Genomic DNA, 17,118 nt, shown 5'->3' with positions numbered 1-17,118 from the left:
AAAAAGCTATTTATTACCCAAAAGGTTCCCACCATTATTTTTTCAATCTTCTGCCATATTATACCATGACATTTTAAAACATTTTCGAATTAATCACATTGTTGAGTACAGTTTTCTGAACAATTTTCATAAAAAAAATCAATTTTGGTTCAATATAAGTAGAGATTTTCCAATTTTCCAAAATAAAAGTTACTTTCTTCAAAATTCCTGGATTTAATTCTCATTCAAACGATGAACACTGCCTACTAAGATTTTTTAAGGATGAAAACATTTTGCTGAAACATAAAACTAAAATAAAATTTTGATGAAATTTATGGAAATTATTTTATTAGAATTATTAAAAAATGCTCAGTAGGCGGTGTTCATCGTTTGAATGGGAATTAAATTCTGAAATTTTGGAGAAAGTCACTTTTTATTTTACGAAATTGGGTATATCTCTGCTTATATTGCACCAAAATAATTATTTTTTTATGGAAATTGTTCAGAAAACTGTTCTCAACAGTGTGATTGATTCGAAAATGTTTTAAAATGTCATCGTGTTATATGGCAGAGGATTAGAAAAATTATATTGGGAATCTTTTGGGTAATAAATAACTTTTAAATGAAATACTCTCAGTTTAGCAATGTTTTATACTCGAATTTATATCCGGGCAATCTCTTGCTGTATTTTCATGATGAATTGTATAAAGAAACGATTTTTCTTCGGTCGTTCTGAGGTTTCCAGCTTGGATTTTGGGGTTATTTCATAGAAAGCTAGAAATCTGGTAAGTTTTGGTTGGAAACTTTTGATTTGAGGTCAAATATGTAATTTAGAGTCTCTAGAGGCACATTCATAACAAATTTGATGGATATTAACATGAACCCATCGTTTTCTATCGACTTTTCTGAAGAAAAATCCTATGAAATCGAAAAAAAAACTTCAAAAAAAAAAAAAGTTGCTCTAAACCCCCCGACGAAATATTTCGCCGGACCCCGCAAAATGTCGGGAAAAAGCCCTTCTCTCATGGTGCCAAATATCAGAATAGCCGAATTTTTTATCTTAAGTTTGTTCTAGGAAACACACCGTGGGTGACACTTAGAAATACTCATTTTCATCGACTCGAATTCTTTGTGAAGCTGTACATAGAAACTAATTATTAAATTTTCAATGTCAGTTCCTTAATAAAGTATTTGAAAAAAAAAATCGAAAAATTATAATCAAAATGGTGCAGTTTATCAAAAAATTCGGCTACTTTTAGTTGTTTTTTTTTTAATTTTGTAGACTGGATTTTCGATGTTTTTTGAAAATCACATTTAAAAGAAATGTATCTCTGAAACCAGATTTTTTACCATCATGTACTATTAGTACAACCATTAAAATATTTTGAATATGAAAAAAAAGGTTTTCTTTTTCTTTTGTTTCTGAATAATCTTAATTATAATTTACGATTTTGCCTAAAACAAAAAATCGATCAGAAAATTTCAAAATCGCAAGATACAGATTTTCATATATTTACGTACACATTTTGTAAGACCAGCCCGCAAAATTGTATGGAGACTTTTATGGAAAAACTAATGATGCAAAATCGCTTCTTTTGACATAGGAAATGTCTGGACGAATTTTCATCGAAAGCAAAATATACAATGACAAGACGATTTGTGTAATCGTAGAGAACTACTCAACTGCATTGTCAAACCACACGTTCAAACTAGGCTTTCATCCGAAAATAGTCGTTTTTTAACCACTCGACCACTACCCTCATAAATCTCACACAGAGAGCGGGAAGACCACAAAACCGTCCGCCGCCCCTCTAATGAAAGTAGCACGCGGTGGAGGCGCATGATTGGCGGTGCGGTTTTTGACCACAACCACATCGCAAACAGCGCACGAAGCTCTGCTGGCTGCAAGTGCTTTCAATTATACATGATACCCTCTCGACACACACACTGCACTGACAGACGCATCCACCCACCACCCACCACCCACAAAACCCACCCCCTTCCTCGGTTTTTCTCCGTGATTTTCAAAGTTTCAAAGTGGAACATATGTTCCCGCCACAAAGTGCGCTGCCAGTGCGCTCACACGAGCAGCAATTTTTTCGCCCTCCTCCAAGTTTGAAACTCCTTTTTTATGCTTTGCTCTCCACAACTCATCGTTAGCTTTTTGCTCATTTTTTAGCTTCTTTTTCCACCCACTGAGCCACAAACTGTTTGGCGGTTGGTGTTTTGTTTAGTGGCTTTTCCGCCGAGCCGAGTCACGGCGTGACTTTTTCACTATTTTGGCACGGCCAAAGCTTTTCGGGTGCTTATTTGGAAAAAAGTATATGACATTAAACCGCTGGTTCTCACACACACAGATACACACACACAAAGCGTGGGAAAAAGTTTGCGGGGGCGTTATTAATTATACTTTCATTTAATTGCGGTTTGGTGATGGTTTTGGAGCGGCTGCGAAAATCGCTGGAAAATTATAAATTTTCGGTTTGTTTGCTCTTTGCTATTCCGAGTTGCAATGAATGCGATCGTGAAAATAATTATTTGCATGCGGATGGCGAAGGACTGGTATGAAAATGTTTTTTTTAGCATAGGTGTTTTCCTGCACATTTCAGAAATAGCGGCATTCTTAGTAGTGTGCTCGCTATATTAAACAATCTTTAATACTGGGAATAATCGAAAACAGTTGGCAGCAATACTTCAAAATTTCACAAATCGGATCTTTTCGATTGAATCAACTTGCAATATAACCAATGCCAATTTTAAGCAAACTTTAATAAGTTATTTTATTTGTTTTCATGCTATTTTTGGTGATAATTATGGAGAATGGATTATTTAAATTTATCATAAAACTATTAAAAAATATAACACAGATTTTTGCCCGATAACATTCATACCATTTGAGTTTTGATCTATCATTTTCTGTTTCCGAGATGTAGCCATCTGAAAATAGAGGATTTTTGAAAAATGATCGAAAATCGAAAAACTTTAGGGCAGTGCCAAAAGAGAAGCGATTGTCCAATTTTTGTGAAATTTCAAAAAGTTTAAAACATTGAGTATATTTTTGCCTTTTCAAATCCTGCTTTAAAGGAAAAAAAAACCCTCGGCCGTCACTAGAATCAATTGCTGGGAGATTTAAAAATGAATAGTTATATTAAGCTTAGCTGAAAAAAAGATAAATTGAAATAAAGTTTTTCAAAATTTAAATATGTGATTAAAAAAACCATTTTTAAACAATGAAAGTGATGAAAAATAAGATTTGATATGGATTCAAAATTGCATGTCAATCAATTCTCTTGAACTTTTGAATTTGTTTGAAGGAGGAGGAGGCAAAAAACTTGAACATTTTTTTGTTGGCCTATCTTGTTACTACAATCGAACAAAGATCATACTGCCCAGTATGGTTGTCCCATCTGAATGTTTGTAATTTTACCAATAATCAAGTGATATTTTCATTCATTTGAAGGCTAAATAAACAAAATTGAAAACGATAAAACTCAGCAAATAGAGCTACACAGCAAAAAATCCGATGCACATCACCTTCGTCAAAATAAACACTTAATATTACACACTGCATGTACAATTTTTGCAAACACAAAAAAAAGTTGCAACCCACTCGGCCATCAGACCGATGAAAAGCTGTTAGGATAAACGCATATATGAGCTTGACATTTCGGTCAGGTAGGTTTCCCATACTGATGGGTTACATATTTCAGGGTGTAAAATCACATAAAATTGCATAAAATAATGCAATATTTATTTTACACCCAGGCCTATTACACGCAGCTGGATTGCTTCTTTTTAGCTGTGTACGTAATTCTCTACCAACTCACACGAAATCGGGAAAAGTTGCCCCGACCCCTCTTCGATTTGCGTGAAGCTTTGTCCTAAGGAGTAACTTTTGTCCCTGTTCACGAATCCGAGGTCCGTTTTTTGATATCTCGTGACGGAGGGGCAGTACGACCCCATAAATTTTTGTTTATGCGAAAAAGACATGTTTTTCAATAATTTGCAGCCTGAAAAGGTGATGAGATGGAAATTTGGTGTTAAAGGGACTTTTTTGTAAAATAGGACACCCGATTTGATTTTGTTCGTATTTTTCATCGAAAAAAAAACACTAAAAAAGTTTTAAAAACTCTACCATTTTCCGTTACTCAACTGTAAAAAAAATTGGGACAAGTAATTTTAAGGGAAATTCAATGTTTTTTTATGAATCAACATCAACCCCGAAGGGTCATTTTTTCATTTAGAAAAAAAAATTTCATTTTAAAGTTTCGTGCGTTTGCTAACTTTGCAAGGTTATTTTTTAGAGTGTAATAATGTTCTACACCCAAACGGCAGTCGCATGATTGTGATGCATGGCGGCATGAAAGTATATCAGAATCTGCATGAAAACTCTCCTCATGCTTTTTTTGCGATATAGGGGTATGACATTTTTGCCCGTTACCGACAATTATCGACATTACCGCACGGAGAAAAAAGAGTTCCCAAAATCGTGAACAAGCGTTCATGAAAATGGGAACCACGAACAAAGTGTTCAAATCCCATGGTACGATTTTGAAAAACGTACCATGGTATTTGAACACTTTGTTCGTGGTTCCCATTTTCATGAACGCTTGTTCACGATTTTGGGAACTCTTTTTTCTCCGTGCGACGGCTTTTTGGTTGTATTTCACAAAAAACAACCCTTAAATGTACGAGGATTGAACCACCAACTTCTTGGTAATTGATCCGACACGCTACCACCGCGCCATGGACGCTTGATGAAAATTGAGTGAAAGAGCACCAACATATGCTTCTATTTGGAGTGTTGCTCGGGGACGGGCCAGCATTATATGTATTGGTGAGAACTGCAGATCGCTGAAATGTTTACACGCGGGCAAAAATGATCTAGGGGATTGCTGCAAAAAATGTTATAAAATGTGACATTTTCTGCAGCAAATCCACTGTTGCAGATTTTGAGATATATTTTTCCTTTGGGTGTAGAAAGTTTTAGAGCAGACAATCACACAAATTTTGATACACAAACATAAGGAGTTTGCTTGTAATCATCACGAGTTATCGCGATTTTACTAAAAAAAAGTTTTCAAATAGTTGGTTTTGTCCATCATGGCCGTTCATCGCAATGATGCGTTCAAATTGCCCTGTATTTCACTTTAGATTATAGTTAGGAGTCCTGCCAATAATGTTCTGTATTCCAGGAAGTCGTCATTTTTCATTGGCAGCATGTTAAAGTTGAAAAAATGATTTTTTTTGCCATATTCTTTTTATGAATTTCTCTCAAAAATCCATCTAAAAAAAATTTGCCGCTTAAACCAATACCACCATCTTGTAGGTAAAAATTTTCTGAACAATTTTGTTTTTATAACAATTAACAACTTTTCCCGATTTCGTGTGTGTTGGTAGAGAATTGCCCATATGGGACATTAATGCGAACATGGGCAGTTTAGTCATTAGCAAACACTTTCTTTGTTTAAAAATATTTAACTGTTTTTATTTGATGGGAGTCATATTTCAAGCATTCTTCTCAAAGAATGTTTATACACAGACAGAAAAAGAAGATTTATTCATGTATAGGCAAATACTTTACCTCTAGAAACTTATGGTTCATTGCCCCTAGTTTTAATACTCTTAGAAGCAAAAACAATCCGCCTAACTATTCCACCACCTCATATTGTCCTTGACACCCGGCGACTCCAAGACTGTTTAAAAATTCATGACATTCATACAGCTGCCACGGGGCACCCGAACGTCCGCCTCCATTACCGTCTAAATTCCATTTTCCGCTCCTCTGGCAAACTCGCTCGTTTCGTTTTTCCCAAACACCCCGTGAAACTAAATTTATTCGCATTAAACGGGAATTAATCAAATAAATTATACAATCCCCTCCTCCTCCTCCCCCGTCTCATCTAACTGCCTCAGTCCAACGAGCATATATTCACTAATTTATGGTTATTTAACTTTCAGCTCCGGTGCCGGTTTCGCACTCCACAAAGAAAACTTTAGCTGCGTCTTCGGAGTCGTCGCACGTGGTTGGCGTGCGACTGCGACTTAGTCAAAGTGTTCCCCCCAAAGTGGAGTGACTTTCACCGGTAGATTTACCTTTTTTCCTGGGGGTGGGTGCACGAACACTTTCCGGTGTTGGTTCGTGAGATAAATCTTGATCCTCTTTTTTCCCCTTTGTGGAAGGAATAATGTTCTGCCTTTATAATATGCTGAAATTGAAATTCGAGGTGCAGATTTAGCATAGTTGAGCGCGAAACTTCCCTGGTCTTGCTTTAAACGTTGAGTTTAATTCATGACGAGGGATTAAGTGCATTTTAATAGGCATTTTTAATTTTAGCATAAAAAAGCCTCTACATTAAACATTGTTATTTTCAGCACCCCCTGGAAGCCTCTCTGGGCTGGGGTTTGGTCAATTATCGTTTGTTTTTCATTTATCATCATCAGCAAATATTTTATTATTAATTCACATGATAGGATCCACCAGGGAGGCACACATCCCCCCCGGGCTGAGCACTGTTTGTGATGACAATCATAAAAGGTTTTTCACGGTTATTTTGAGATAAGTTAAACGACTAAACTAAATTTTCTTAAAAATAACTCTGTTAGGCTGTCAGGAATTATCACGATGGCATTTTTTCTTCAATTTTGTTTAAAAGTTAAGTTCATTTACCACCTTTTCAAAACCTGCTCCATAATCAAACATTCCCGTGAATGCTGACCAGCCATGTTTGTGGTTCACGCAAATTATCCCTTTTCAGAATTGTTCATAGAATGGGTAACAGAGGGAGGAGGTTGGAAGGCTGGGAGGAGGTCATTATTTTCCCGTTCATGTGGAAATGTTTCGCAACAAGCGGTGTGACTGGTCGAGCTAATTAAAAGCTACGTGCGGTGCTCGTCATGCAAAGAGCTCAACAGGGGCTTGATTTGGCATAATTGTTGCCACTCGTATGAAATTGTTACTTGAAGTTCTTTTTTTTCAGACTTAAAATCAATCTTTTCATAGCCACTGAAAACGATTTTCCTCTTCCAAATGAAAAGGCCAAAGGAGTGCAAATTGCCACCGATTAACGATTGAGCAAGTTCAAGGCGAAAAAGCCATTTCGTTTTTCCTCCCTGTTTTCCCACGTCTTCTTTCAAATCCCGATCGTCCTTTCAAAGCGCCCCATAGCTGAGCAATGGCGGCTAATCTCTGGCGCTTCTCCGAACGAACGACCACTTTAAGACCGAATCCTTCCCTTTTCTTATCGCAGCTTGTGAGGCGTTCTGGTGTGTGTCTGTTTGTGTGTTGTCGATTTTCCTCCACAAGACAAGTCGTTCTTGTTGTGCCTTGTTGTTGCAACTTTACAAGTTTTTAAAACTCAGTTTTAAAAAATCGCACATGGCACACGTCACACAAAATTGTTGATCAAAAATTTCATGTTCATGATGTCAACACAGCACAACCTCGCCGACATTTGGGATGCTGTGGGGCGACGACGTCATCAACGTTTTGTTTGGTATTTTGGTGGCCGAGACGCGCGAGTCGAGCCGACGACGTCGACCATGACGAGGACGTGATAATGGATTGTGATAAAACGGCAATTAGGAATGTCCTTCAAACAAAGTTGGGCACGCTCATCGCGGTCGTTGGAGGCTGCGTTGTGGCATCGAGAAGATTGTTCCTACCGGCTGGTGGAGATTGTTGAGGGAATTCGACAGCAGTGTGGTTACGTTTTCACTTTTTAGACGGTTTAAAATTAGATTTTTTTTTGTGGTACCGTCATCTGGGGCAGATTGGGACTATAGTCTGAATAGGAAAAGCAGGATTTAAAGCACTTAAAAGCTAGATTTTTTTTAATTGATGCACTATTTTTGTTAATTTGTGTCTGTTCTATCCTAAACCAATCCAAAATTTCCTCGTGTTGTTCAGTAACAAGGCTAAAACAGCTGACCCATTTGTCCCGATTTGCCCCAGATGACGGTACACGATGGGTCTCGTGGCGCAGGGGTAGCGGCTTCGGCTGCCGATCCCGATGATGCTATGAGACGCGGGTTCGATTCCCGCCTTATCCACTGAGCTTCTATCGGATGGTGAAGTAAAACGTCGGTCCCGGTTTCTCCTGTCTCGTCAGAGGCGCTGGAGCAGAAATCCCACGTTAGAGGAAGGCCATGCCCCGGGGGGCGTAGTGCCAATAGTTTCGTTTTTCGACGGTACACGAAATGATCAACTTATGATCTTTAGTTGGTGGTGGATCCTAGTGACCATTTATTTCTTAAAACGATTCAAAGCATACTCAGAGGGCCTTTTTTCTGGCAAAAGTGGCAAAGATTTTCTTTCAATGTTGGTCTTGGTTGAGCTTTGATGACGCATGTAGATTTTCTGCACAATTTGAATAAAAACAAATTTTGTACTGAGCAATTCCCCAAAAAGCGTGCAAATTGTTTGCCTTAATTTTGATTTTGTTTTGTATTTAGTTAAACCTTGTATGTACCTTTTGAATGATCAAAGAAGATTTTTTGTAGAATTTATTTGAGTCAAAAAATGTTGGAAGCTGTCTATACAAATAGTTTATTTATTTTTTATTTATTTATTCGTCAAACATACGTAGACTGCATGATCGTTGCTTAGTTTCTAATTACAAGGGGGGAACATCTATCTTTGATTGTAGAACTGTTTTTTCATGGTGGATTTTGTCATTGTGAAATCGATTATGTTATTATATTTGTTATAAGTTTCCATCATTCTATTCATGGGCCCGTGTTTAGCGTAGTCAGTTCTGTGAAAATGCAATGCGAAAGGCTCGCGTGCTCTCAACACGCGTGTGGGTTCATAGAAATTTTTTAGAATTAATTCGGTTTGCAATAAGATCATTTACGAACGAGAGAGAGGCAAATTCACGACGCTTTGCAAGTGTTTCTAAGCTTATTAACATAAAGCGTGCAATATACGAAGGAAAGGGAAACACTGTCCACCCTAGTTTACGAAGAGCAAATAGTAAAAATTGTTTTTGCACTGATTCAATACGGGTTTCGTGTGTTTTGATGTGTAGGCAATACAAACATATTTAAAAATATTTAACCTGAGAACTGTTTTTCTGAGAAGAGTTGTAGATATGCGTTAGGACTTCTCAGAAAAAATTAGCAACACTGTTAAAACAATACCAACACCGTAAAAACCAATTTTTTAAAATTCAACTTAGGCTTGAAAATCAGAGAACTAACTTTTTTACAAAAAACATAAAAAAATAAACTGAAATACAAGTACAATTAGCTGAAATCAATTTGAAATGCATCCCCCTGCGTTTAGAACCAATTTGAGAATTATATCAAAAATGTTTTGAATTTTTGGGAATTTTCGATGTACAGTTTGCCAAATGTTAATTTTTTTGCTAAACATTTTGTTTCCGTCGAAACATATTTTTTTTTGAAAATGATTATTGTTTTTTACCGCCCTTAACTTTTTTAAGATACAGTCCAGACTCGATTATCCGAAGCCTCGATTATCCAAAGTTTCGATTATCCGAAGTTTTTTTTGGGACTTCGGATAACGTCATGATTCGAATTCCCGGACGCTTCGAAACCCGGACACCTCATCTTGTTTTATCAATTATTTGAATATAAGTTTGCATAATAATTGTCAAAACTGTGTTATTTGATGAATTCTAACATCAACTTTCATTTCAAATTGGTTTGGATGCTGTAGTCAATGTCAAAACAATAAAATAAAATAAATATACGAGTTTATCAAAAATTAGAAACATTTCACTAAAATATTGCAGAGGCGTGCGATGCACCGGGAAGGCAAAGCAGAAAATTATGGATCTGATTTCTTTTAATTCTAGTTTAATTGTATACATAGATTCGATTGTTTTAATGTAAACAGCTTATTTGAGACCTAAAGAATAAAATTCCCCAAAATTTCAATCCAAATTTGTGCGGTTCGTTAGAAGAAACGGGTGTCCGGAATTCGAAGCAAAAGTGTCCGGATTTCAAATCAGCTTCTTTCAATGTCCGGGATTCGAAGCACATCAAGTCTTTTTAATTTTTAAAATTCTGATAAAAAATTGTTAGATAAGACATATTTTGCATGATTTCTCTCAAAATTGACTGTTTATACTACATCCTGATGATATTTATACATTTTTAAACTTATTACATGTTTTTTGGCAGCTAATACAAAAATGATATGCTACTAAGTGTCCGGTTTTCGAATCATGACCAAAAAATTTTTTGTTGTATTTTTTTCTGTTCTTACATTAACATCAAATTCGAGTTCTGCGACCCAATTTTAGTCAAATTGAAATATTTAACCACCTTTTAAATTGAACAATAGCATTTTTTCAATTTGTTATCGCCGCCATTTTGGCCACCATCTTGGATTGAAACATTCTAAATCTTTTTAGAGTAGTTTATAGGTCGTACATAAGCTCGACCATAAAAAATAAGATAGCACGTTTTTTTTCGTGATTCGATTATCCTAAGACTCAATTATCCGAAGTGAAATTTGTCCGAGGCCTTTGGATAATCGAGTCTGGACTGTATTTGCATCGGCCCTATTATATATTGAATTCCGCAAAATAACCATTTTTAAATTAATCTCAATTCTAAAATAGATGACAAAGCGGCATCTTTTGTGCTGTGGCACAAGTTGGTCAAAATTCATAAGGCAGTGCTGCCGTTTTTATTCTAAGTATAATTTTGTAAAAGTGGAAAAAGGTAAAAAAACTCTTTTAACTTTATTTTTAGACGTGAAATCAAATTTTCAATCAAGAAAATTCCTATAAATTTGATATCATGCACCGTTTTGAAGTTATACATCACATTTTTTTTAAACGAGACTTTCGTACCAGTAGATGTCATGACAAAGCTTGAACATCATGTTGCTTTAACCTGATGGTAATGACCCAAAAATCAAATTAGCCAAAACTATCCTCTAATTTTTGTATGGTCATAAGGAACATTTTACCTTGATGAACTAAACAAAATGAAAAAAAATCAGGCGTTACTTAACTGTAAAACATCGAGATATGAGAAGGGTCGTTTTCCATTTAGAAAACAAAATCATTTTAATATTTCACGTTTTTTTAAATACATCTTTGATAATTTCTGCAGTGTTCAATATTGTTGTAGAAAATACAAGAGTAAAAATTGATGCATAAACTATTTGCATGTATACCTCACGAGTTACAGTGAAACCTCTTTTTACGCGATGCGTTACGTTTTTCTAATTTGTCAAATTTTCTGGAACGACGCAACATTTTTGCAATCTTTTTAAAGCAATTTGTAGGTTTTGTTCAGATCTACAAAACGCTTTTGAAGCTTGCAAAAATTTGCATGGTTCAAGAGAAATCAACGAAACAAAAAGCGTAACGCCACCGCGTAAAAAGAGGTTTCTCTGAATCAGAAATTTACAAAAAAATATTTTGAAAACGTGATAGTTTGAATCTGATAATTTAATTTAAATTTATTCGAAAAAATCAGCAAATTTTCCAAATCGGGCGTCCTTTTACACAAAATGTCTATCTCTGTCTTAGTAAAATTTCGGATTCGTGACCATTACCTAACAGTAAAGTTTCACGAAAATCGAAAAGGTGATATGGCAACTGCTGTGTGGGTTGGCGGAGAACTATCCAAAAACAAATTGAAATTTGGGTGATGTTTGAAGAAATTATTAGTTCAAAAGCCTAACAAAGATTTTATAGCATCGTTTTTAATTGTGCTTTGAAAAAAAGCTTAAATGTTATCAAATGGGAAAATGTATCCAGAATAGAGCGTCCAATTTCCCGTCCCGGGAAAAAAATTCCCGGGAATTCCCGGGATTTCCCCGAAAAAAAAAGTTCCCGTTTCCCGGGAAATTTGTAAATTTCCCGGGAATTCCCGAAATACAAGCGAAAGTATTCATTTTCCTAACTTTTTGGCACCAATGTTTTGAAATTATACAACAAATAATAATTAGAGAACCTGATTTGTTTTCATTCATTTCAATCTACTGTTCATATTGAACTAATTAGAAAAAATCAAACTCAAAACTAATTACCTTGTCTGTAAATTTCATGTTAAGGTTTAATTAAGATAATATTTATTCCTGAAGCATGCATTCTGAACTAGGAATTTTGTTTGAAAATTATATATTGGGCAACAAAATTACACTATTATGGAATTAATATTAACTATTTTATTTTCGACTACCTATTTTAATGAATTTTATTGTTATATCATTTGAAAATAAAATATTCACATCTTCCGGCCAAGATTGAGTTTTGAACATTATTGATTACCTTGTCCAAAGGTAATTGAATTGATATAATTATTTTTTTCAAAAAGGGTTGTTCGAGAAGAGTTCAAGAAATTACTGTTTGAAGTTATAAATTTATGAAGCACGTGAGCTACTAAGGGCGTAAGAGGGTTAAATATGAAAAAATATTGTTCATTTTCAACCACTTTTACACTTTGAAAATTATTTTAATCAAATTAATTTATTAGGCCATATAACCATATAACTTAAATCATACCATAAATGAAATCATGAAAAATCTTTAAAAAAAAACTTCGTATCATATGTAATTTACCCAAAGAATGCAACCATATTTCAAAACTCACTTCAAATATTTTAAAACTTTGAGTTGTGATTTCATGAAATAGTGTGAATAGTGAAATAGTTAAATAGCGAAATAAATCATATTTTGAGGCAAATTCAATGATTATCTATTTATTCAAAAGTTGAAAATATTTGTTCTGGAATAAGTTATTTGCCATAAAAAACATTATTTCTGCATGTTCTTTTTCCATTTCAACGTTATGGTCGATGAGACAAATTTAAAACAATTTTATTGTTGTGGAGCATGGATTTTCACTGTCCAAACACGTTTATTAAAAAAAATACTTCTCAACAAAAATACAAATAATATTTTGTTTTGATTTGGTACGATTTGAAAGACAGCAAATAAACAAAAAAATAGAAAATTTATAAATTTTCTCAAAGTTGCATGATTTTTTACAAGCAGTCAAGCCAATTAATTGATCCACACACTCATTTTGACCATTAAAGTTGCTGTTCTATACAATTCTGTTGCAAAAAATTAATCAGAAACAGGATCAGAATAATTTTTGTTAAATTCAAAATTTCCCGGGAATTCCCGGGATTTCCCGGGAAATTTGTTGAAAATTTCCCGTTTCCCGGGAATTTTGTAACCCCGGGAAATTGGACGCTCTAATCCAGAACTTCGCTGATGGTTAGGCGAAGTTTGTCGTCAACTAATTAATTGTTCTACGAACATTTTTTTTTTAATATTGGCCTTAGAAAAACTTAGGCGTCGCATGAGTATTTACGGGTACCGATTTTTCAAATCAAATGTCAATATTTATAGGCATGTACCGATCACCGTAGTGCTCAGAACATCATTCATTTATACAAAAACTTTCGCAATGATCTGGCCAACACGCTAGTGATGTTGAAAATAAACGAGCAAAATTCCAAAATAATTTAAATTCTAAAAAAAAACTACGAGTTAATTCTTATTTAAAATTCAAATGCAAGCTAATTTTTGGGATTTGGGCTCAGTACTCCCATCGCAACAAGCCCCTGAATGCCTTCTTCAATAAGTAATTTTTGTTACATATAAAAAAAATATGTTCGCAAATAACTTTTCCAAAATAGTGTCCTGTGGTTTTTGAGTGGTTCGAAAAACTCAATGGCAGGGTTTAAAATAGAGAGAAAAAATACCGAATTTAGAATATAATATATAATGAGCAATATTATTTTTTCGCCGACAAAGACATTTAATCTACTAAATCTGGATATAATTGATTTTAAAACCACATATCGGAAATGAGACGTTAGACTATTAAACAAAATTTTTGATTCATGCTAAATCTCCAAATAAAAAAATTCTAAAAGATAGTTAGCAGGATATGAATTTCTAATATTAAATCATATTATTTAAGAGTATTTTTTAATCACTTATCAGTAAGACAGAATTGCGTTTATCCTTGAAAATTTTCGTGGAAATGCCTTCCGCACTGCAATTGCATAAGTTCCGTTTACTTTGTCCAAACTTTATTAAGTGTGCCCGCTTGTTAGCAACTTTCAGCGCTGCCGCACGCTGCAATGAACAATATTTACAGTCCAAAAGTTCCCAGCTGAAGAAAAAACTCCAATTGAACGGCGTAGTTTTTGTTCTGCAACCTAAAGTCCGCCCAGAGCAAGTTCAAGTGCTCTGCGTTTTTTTTTCTTCTGTAATTTTTTTCACCCCAAACAACTCGTTATGCTCTTTTCCTTTCTTTTTCCCATTTTCAAGTCAGCATGTCTTGAAAAGTTCCTGTTTGTTGGAAAATCGTTGGAAAACGCGGCTGTTTGGAAGGGCGCAAACACACTCAGTCCTTTTTCTTCGCTGTTTGTCCGATGATTACTCGACAGTAACTCTTCTGCTGCTACTCGTACTGCTGTCAGCGCAGTCAGTCGTCATCACATCCAACTCTGGGTGAGGAAAGCGGTCCAGAGTAGTGAGGCAAATAGTTCAACCCATGGTCACGGAACTGAGATGATGAAAAATTCCCCGGATGCTGGAAACAAATATTTTCGATGTGCTTTTCTGGCCGTTGAACGGGGAAGTGAATTTGTGTTTTGATGAATGACTGATTTTCATGTAAAAACAAAATGTAAAACTTTTCTAAACATAAATGTGTAAACTCCTTTTGCAAAGATTTCGTTACATGTTTTTGCAATAATATAGTTTTGATTTTGTTACAAATTCAGATAAAAAATTATTTTTGAAAATGGGATACAAACTTTAATAATCATTGAATTATTTGAAGTATCAGAAATGGCCAATGATAAAGCGTTGATTCTAAAGAAATAACCCCGCATCGTTTTTTTGTTGGTGAAGACTATCATCAAAGCCGTGATTTATCGACCATATCTAGCGTAGCAGGAGTGAGGAAATAAATATCTTTCCGGTCGTTGTTTACCGACGGCTCGCCGCCCGGAAGAGGTACTTTTACTTCACTTTGCCAGGAAATTCAATCCATTTTTGAGTAGCGCGCAGAAGAAGAGTACGGGCAGTATCATTTTTCATCGGATGTTTGACGTTTGAAACATTCATACTTTGGCTTTCTTCGAGAGCGAGACTTGCCGGGGAGGACGATTTACTGTCAATTTGGGGTAATAAATTTCAAAATTTTAACTGGTAGAGTCTGTGGATTGGTAGACACAAAAAAAATGCCTAAAAGATTATTTAGTGACCTTTAATAGAAAATTGCGTCAATAACGATAACTGTTACGGTTATGCTCCCAAGATGTTGACCTCAACCTCGATTACGATACGATCCCATCCAATTTCACGGAAATTAAATTCCCTTCCAATGAAATAAACTTATTTCGAATTGCCCAATAAATATCAACTCAAGCAATACCGATTCTCTTCTCACCCCAATCCAATCGAATTGTTTTTCCACTCAGCACCATGAAATTTTTGGGCGATCGCTGGAAAATACGCAGCCCGTTTCCGGTCGGCCACCGAACTATGTCTATTCAAATCGGGCTCGATGCCGATGGCTGTGTGGGACGAGAAAGTTACACCGTCAAATTGCCAAACCCCGGAGGCAAACCAGAACTACAGAACCTGGTCGCACTTGCAAAACATTGACCCTTAAATGTCCATGACGGTGATTTCAGAAGTATTAAATTTAAGCTTAATAAGTTTTATTCTGTATTTTTTTAAAACTCATCTCTGTTTATTTAAAAATTCTAATATAAAAAAAGCACTTTCAACATAAGGCCTTTCCCATTCACGCCTGAATTTTCCCCGGATTATAAACCATAAATTATTGACTTGTTCAGAGGTCGTCAGCATAGCAAGTCGGCTTCTGAAAACTGAGTGAACACGAACAAACAAACACTCACACACATACCAATTCCAATTTTACCAAATAATGATTTTTATCGCCTTTCCCCTCCACAAGCACACCCCCATCACAAACAAACACTCATATTGTCAACGATGTGGCGTGGCAATGGCTTCCACAGACATGAAAGTTGGGAGGAAAAGGGAAAACTTTTGCACCTTTCCAGAAAAGCGTCTCGCCCGAGAGAAAATTGGCAAAGTGATGGAAATCGGGAAGTTATTTTCTTCTTTTCCTTTTGTTCTATTGTGTAACCGGGGGAGGAATTTATGGAAATCGATTGGAAGAAGCGGAGAATGGAATTGAAAATTGTATGATTTTTTTTTTTCGATTTCGATGTCAATTCAAGAGGAAACGAGAATGAGCGAAAAATGTTAGCAATTATTCGTGAAGGAAGCGATAATTAAATGTCAGTTGAAATTGAAAAGATTGGAGGAAAACATGAGTAATGAGTGTTTGAAACTATCAATATTAATACTATTATTTTCACACTAAGGGTTAAGCACAGTTTTGTATTTTGTTAAACTTCAAAAACAAAAAAAATATTTTTTTTGAGTAAGAATTTTTTCTGGGAAACACTATTTTTTTCAAAAAATAATAAATCGTGTCAAACAAGTAAACTTCAAAAGAGACATTTTTTCCGTAAACCCTCTTTTTCTGAAAAGTCCTCATTAATACCTACAACTGTGTTGAGGACACCAAATCGATCAGATTTTCGATGTTTTACTTCTTTTTTGGTCATATATAGAAAAGGCCCCCTAAATGTTTGAGCCAAATAAAAAAATACATAAAAAAAATGGAATGGTCCAAATCGGTCGATTTGTAGAGAATTGGTCATAAGGTATTTGGGTCCTTTTCAACCCAAATTTGAAAAAAATCGCCACAAATCTACCAAATTTTGGGTTTTTAACCAAATTGGGTTCGCTTGGTCTCAAATGAATGCTCAGGATGTTCCCTTTCCGATACGGACATGGTAAGCAGGTTTTGGTCACTGTGGCGCTGTGGGAATCTGGAACAATAAAAAAGACCTCTTTGGCGACCTGTATCTCCAGCAAATTCCAGCCAATCAGGATGCTCTGGGTTACATTCGACAGGGTTTTTTTTTCTATACGAAGTTGGGGAGACCTTTTTGCGATTATTTGTATTGGAAGTTCGAACGTTTTCATACTTTTTTTTAACACACAACTTATATAATTGGGAACTTTGAAGCTGTTTGAAAAGAACAAACAAAGACTAAAAAAAGATCTAAGACTCAATGGT

Source organism: Culex pipiens, chromosome 2, assembly GCF_016801865.2.
Source record: "Culex pipiens pallens isolate TS chromosome 2, TS_CPP_V2, whole genome shotgun sequence".
Lineage (NCBI taxonomy): Eukaryota > Metazoa > Arthropoda > Insecta > Diptera > Culicidae > Culex > Culex pipiens.
This window is presented reverse-complemented; position numbering follows the sequence as displayed.